The sequence below is a fragment of the Camellia sinensis genome, chromosome 4 (genome assembly GCF_055761805.1).
Source record: "Camellia sinensis isolate YWXY chromosome 4, ASM5576180v1, whole genome shotgun sequence".
Classification (NCBI taxonomy): domain Eukaryota; kingdom Viridiplantae; phylum Streptophyta; class Magnoliopsida; order Ericales; family Theaceae; genus Camellia; species Camellia sinensis.
This window is the reverse complement of record NC_138964.1, coordinates 149,130,797-149,137,332: the sequence shown is the minus strand read 5'-3', so window position 1 is coordinate 149,137,332 and position 6,536 is coordinate 149,130,797.

The window sequence follows — 6,536 nt, the reverse complement described above, 5'->3', positions numbered from 1 at the left end:
CACTCGGCAATAGGCAAGGGTTGCAACAAACCCGCTGGCCTCTGATGCTCGGCCTTCACTTGCTGGCAAGTAAGGCATTTCGATACGAAAACAGCCACATCTCTTTTCATACCCCGCCACCAAAACTGGCGACCCAAATCCAGATACATCTTAGTACCTCCCGGATGCACCGCAAGGCGCGAATGGTGAAACTCTCGGAGTACCTCCTCGCGGCAAGACTCCGGTACAAACAAACGGTTTCGGTATCTCACACTCAGGTCGGGATACACCGTCAAACCCTTCTCAACTTTCCCACTGGAGATCTTCTCTCGGAGGGATTCTACCTCAAGGTCACCTCTCTGTGCCTCTAACACTCTAATCACAAGTGTAGGTTGCGCAACAACAGAAAACAAGGCCGCAGCCTCGACAGATTCGCCCAGTAGCAAATCAAACTCGCCAAGTGCTCCCAACATCTCCCATTCCCGGATGGCTATACAAGCTACATCACTAATGGTCTTCCTACTAAGGGCATCGGCCACAACATTGGCCTTTCCCGGATGATAATGCAACTCAAAATCATAATCCTCGATGAATTCCATCCACCTCCTCTGCCTCAGATTCAAGTCTCTCTGTGTAAACAGATACTTCAAACTCTTATGATCCGAGAATACCTCGAACCTCTCACCATAAAGGTAGTGCCTCCAGATTTTCAAGGCAAAAATCACAGCTGCTAACTCTAGGTCGTGTGTGGGGTAATTCTTCTCGTGTATTTTCAACTGACGTGAGCCATAAGCTACCACTTTCCCCTCTTGCATCAACACACAACCCAAACCCTCTCGTGAGGCATCACAATAAACCGCATAACCCAACCCTCTCTCCGGAATAATCAACACCGGAGCGGTGGTCAATCTAACTTTCAACTCTTGAAACGACTTTTCACAAGTCTCACTCCACACAAACTTGACTCCCTTCCGAGTCAGCCTAGTCAACGGTGACGCTAACCTGGAGAAATCCTTCACAAACCGACGGTAATACCCAGCTAATCCCAGAAAACTGCGGATCTCAAATACACTCTTAGGTTGTGCCCAATCTTGCACTGCCTCCACCTTGGATGTATCAACAGACACCCCTTCCCCGGATACCACATGGCCTAAGAACTTGACTTCCCCCAGCCAGAACTCACACTTCCCAAACTTGGCATACAGCCTATGGGCTCTAAGTAACTCAAGCACCACTCTCAAGTGTTCCTCGTGCTCCTCCTTAGATGACGAATAGATAAGGATATCGTCCACAAAAACAACCACAAAGCGGTCTAAGAACTCCCGGAAAATCTGGTTCATCAAGTCCATAAAGACTGCCGGTGCATTGGTAAGCCCAAATGGCATCACCAAAAACTCATAATGGCCATACCGCGTACGGAATGCCGTCTTAGGAACATCTTCCTCCCTGACCCTCAACTGATGGTAACCCGATCTCAAGTCTATCTTAGAGAAACAACGGGAACCCTTCAACTGGTCAAACAAATCATCTATACGGGGCATAGGGTACTTATTCTTAACCGTAGCCCGATTCAACTTCCGGTAGTCTATACACAATCTCAAGGCACCATCTTTCTTTTTAACAAAGAGTGCCGGTGCTCCCCACGGTGAAACACTAGGGCGAACAAAGCCCTTATCAAGCAATTCCTGGAGCTGAACTTTCAACTCAACCAACTCTGCTGGAGCAAAACGGTAAGGTGCCATAGAAATCGGTGCCGTACCAGGCACTAAATCAATAGAGAACTCTATCTCTCGGTGAGGTGGCAAACTAACAAGATCTTCGGGAAAAACATCCGGATACTCACAAACCACCCTCGGTAACACAACCTGGGTCTCACCACTCTCACCACTCTCAAAGCTAGCAAGTAGACTACTAAGCTCACTTCGCCCTCGCGAATCATACCCCGGTGGCAAAACACTACCAACCCGGTCTCCCAAGAAATGGAACCACTCCCCGCTCAAGGTACATAACGTGACCCTCTGGCGGTAGCAATCAATAACAGCCCGGTATGACGATAACCAGTCTATACCCAAAATAACATCAAAACCCTTCATGGGCATGACAACAAACGGAAAAGGAAGCCTATAATCGGCGACCTCTATATCACATCCTCTAACACCCTGTTTCAGAATCAACTCACCGCCCAAAGGCGATACCACACAAATAGGAGATGCTAACTGTGCTAACTCCAATTCCAAAACAGATGCAAATGCAGCAGATACAAAAGAATGAGATGCACCCGTGTCTATCAACACACTAGCAACTGAGTTGCAAAACAGAAAAGTACCTCTCACTACTGATGGAGCTGGTACTAAATCCTGCGCGGTAACAGCATACACGCGCCCCGTAGGCCCCTGGTCTACCTGCTCACCTCTCGGAGCAAAAGACTGCTGCACAGACTGGGATGACGAAGCTCCCGGATTGGCCCTCGAGGCCTGCACAGACTGAGCTGGCTGAAAACCCTGCGTCTGCCTAGAACCAGACGCTCCCGAAGTGGGCAAAACCTCTTCATGTGCCCAGGTTGTCCACACTGATAACAAATCAAGAGCTGCCCCCTGCCCAAACTCTGACTCGGCGGTCTAGCTGAAGAAGAAGCAGCTTTCTGACCCCCACCCTTCTGCGGGCAAACAGAAACCTTGTGACCCAGCTGGCCACACTTGTAACAAGTGAATTCTCCCTGACTGCCTCTCCCCGAGCCTACACTCGGCACTGGAAAGGTCGATCTAGAGACTGCACCCTGAGACTGCTGAGGGTTATAACCCCTCTGTCTCCTGCCATCACTCTGACTATCCTGGCTCCTCTTGGAGCCTCTCTGACCCTCATCCTCCTCCTGCATCATAAGCTCCATATGAGCTGCAGCATCCACTAGGTGTCTATACTCTCGAATATAAGACCCACCAATTCTCAACTTGAGGCCCCGCCTCAACTTCCGCTCAAACTCATAGCAACGGCGTTCCTCAGACGCCACTAGTTCAGGTGCAAACCTAGACAGACTGGTAAAAGTAGCCTCAAACACGGCCACTGACAAGCCCTGCTGATTAAGCCGGCTAAACTGATCCCTCAGCTTCTCCCTAGCTGCTGCTGATAAAAACCTCTCCTGAAAAGCATTCACAAACGCCTCCCAAGTACCACCAACACGAGCCTTCTCGTATTTCCACCATTGACCCGCATCTCCCTTCAGTTGAAAGGATGCCAAGGTCACTTTCAGTGCTCCGTCCTCGATGCCAAGCATCTCAAACGTCTTCGTTGTCTGTTCGAGCCATTCATCTGCCTTAAGCGGCTCTTTAGGATCCCCGATAAACTCGTCCGGATTACACCGGAAGAACTCCCTCTTCAAGAAGGAAGGCCCTGTCTCAGCTGTCTGATTCCCAGCTCTAAGAATACCCAAAGCTCCTGCTATCTCTCTGGCCAAGGCACCCATAGCCTGCTGACCCACTGGCTCGGCCACATTGGCCTGCCCAACTCCCTCCTGCACTGCCGGAATCTCACCCTGTAACGGTACTTCCTGCCTCGCAGGTCTACCACGCCTAGCACCTCTTCCTCGTCCTGACATCCTAATAAAGGCAACACAGAACGTTAGCACATTCATAGGTGTGCCGAAACTAATCACTCACGTCCTAATGCATGGACAAGTGTAATTCACTCCACATAAGCACATAAACACATAAGCACTTACGAATTTCATTTCCGGATAATGATAGTCCCAAGACGTTACTAGAGTTCCGGTTAGAAACAGCATTGATCAAGTGCTTTTCCAACAAGACTTCCAGAAACTCAAGGATCCAATCAACATCCTAGAAATTAAATCCCATACCCACATAGTCACATAAGCATGTTAGCATTTAAGCACATAGCATATGATACTACATCTAAGTCTCTATCAAGCGAGACAAACCCATTGTGATCCTAATCACTTCCCACGTACCCAAAGTATTCGAACCCGGTACGCTCTGATACCAAGTTGTAACGCCCCCAAAATAATAACAATAAACCCATCAGGTAAGACATGCATTTACATTTAAACTAACTGCATTCCTTTCATTCATTAGAATTCCAAGACATAAGTATTACATGTTAACCTCATAACAAAATGCCCTACGGGCTTACAGCTTTCCAAGTTAACACTTGGTTACAACAAAGAGTTCTAACTCGTTTACATATTAAGCCCTTGGCTTGAAATTACATGTAATACATCAACAGTAAAACGACAAAACTATGTCCGCCACTAGCCTCCCAGCTATGTCCTTGGAGGTGGCATGCTTCCTGCACCTGAAAATGATATTCCCATATAGGGTGAGCCACAGCCCAGTAGAAATACACTAAACCAACCATGGACAATGACTAAAACATTAGCAATTGATAGTTGGTCAACACTGATTCAATCACATAAATTACATATTTATGTCAACGACTTACAAGTCCCAATTACTTTTCATTTTCCCCTTTTCAACAGATAAGCATGCTAGCTCTATCATCATTTCCACAGATATGTATAAAAACTATATCTCACATTCAGATAAGTATAAAAGCTATATCCACATTCTCAACAGATATGTATATGAACAATATCCACAGATAAGCATACAAGCTGTATCCACACTCTACAACAGATATGTATATCAACAATATCCACAGATAAGCATACAAGCTGTATCCACACTTCACTTCACAAAGATAAGCATATGAGCTCTATCTTCACTTCTCTAGACAAGCATATGAGCTCTGTCTACGGAGTACATCCCCTATCTCCTCCAAATACCTATCCGGTTTAGAGGTACATCCCCTATCTTCCCCTAAACCGCGGAGTACATCCCCTATCTCCTCCTCTACACATAACGTATATAAACACATTGGTTCTATATACAATCACACAATACAAACAATTAATGTATTCTAGCAACTGTCAAGTTCCATAACACATTCCATTGATTAGTTTCAGTTTGCCTAATCAACATACATTGTCTACAACAATCACGACTATCCTCCACCGATAGCCCAAAGCAGTTATTTCTAAAACAGAAAATAAATGCACAAATGGATATTCAATCAACATTTCATTTCCTCATTTCTCATCAATTAATTATCCCAATTAATTAAACAATGCAATTAGACCATTTTCCATAATTACCATTTCAACCCTTAGGTCCCATTTTCTTCAATGATTCAGCAATCATTCCATTTTTTTCATGCTAAACATGCATCTAGGTTTATTATGAATAAAACCCCAACTTTTGTAAAATTACACAAAAGCCCCAAACTTTCACAAAATTACCAAACCAAGCCCAACATCTCAAAATACCAAAATTTAAAGACAAAACCCATAGAGAGGAGTAGGATATCCCTACCTTGAAGTTTAAGCCAAAAAGGAGATGAAGACTCCAAGATCAACTTGCTCCAAATCCAAACTTTTTCAGATTAAATCGAAGCTCTCAACGCCCTCTATCTTTTTAACAAAGACCCTAGGCTAGATTCACACCTTAGGGAGATCAAATCTTAGAGAGAGTGCAAGTTTAGAGAGAGAGGGTGTCGGATTTAGGGTTTAATCAAAGAAAAGGACTGAAAAAGTGATGTTTTAGACGCTGCTGTCCGCTGATATAAAACACGCTCGCTCGAGCGAAGGATTGGTCGCTCGAGCGACCAGACACAGAAAACTCTCGCTCGAGCCAAGAAGTTCTCGATCGAGCGAAGAAAAACCCAGACCGCTCGAGCCACGAAACTCTCGCTCGAGCCAGAAACTACAACTCTCAGGTCCAGAACCGGGGCAACACTACTCTCGCTCGAGCGACAAACTCCTCGCTCGAGCGAAGGACCAAAAATCTGGGCAGCAACGCTAGGCTCCCAAACACAACCAACCTGTAACAAACCTGCCCAACACATCCCATAACTCACTATACAAGGTACAAAGGATGCAAACATGATAATAAACAACAACCAACATCCACGGACACATGTCCGGATCACTGTACAACAAGGGTAAACCCGGGATCGCTATATAAACAAGATAATAAACAACTACCAACATCCACGGACACATGTCCGGATCACTGTTCAACAAGGGTAAACCTGGGATCGCTATATATGCTTATCCATCATATTCATTTCAATAGAAAATAAAACTAATGGTTGATTGAATGTAGGATTTGATCAACTTCGAATTTGAAAAGTTCACTTTTTCATAGGTAACTGTAACTGGCATGGTTCATAATATTCTATAAAGAAATTTATGCATATGGAAAATAACCATCAATTATTTTTAAATAATTCATTTCAATTTGAAATGTTTAAAAATATCAATATCATAATTTTGCAATTGAAATTTCAAATACAATTTTTTTTTTTTTTTTGCTTTGTGAAACGAGTCATTGGGATAAAATTTATTTACAATTTTGAAAGGCCTATAACCATTTATTAAATCTGAAGCAGAAGCAAAAACAAGTAACAACATCACATTCTTCTTTAACCCAGATATAATAATTCTTGAGCATGCTATAGAAAATAGAACTTAGCACCCAAGTCAT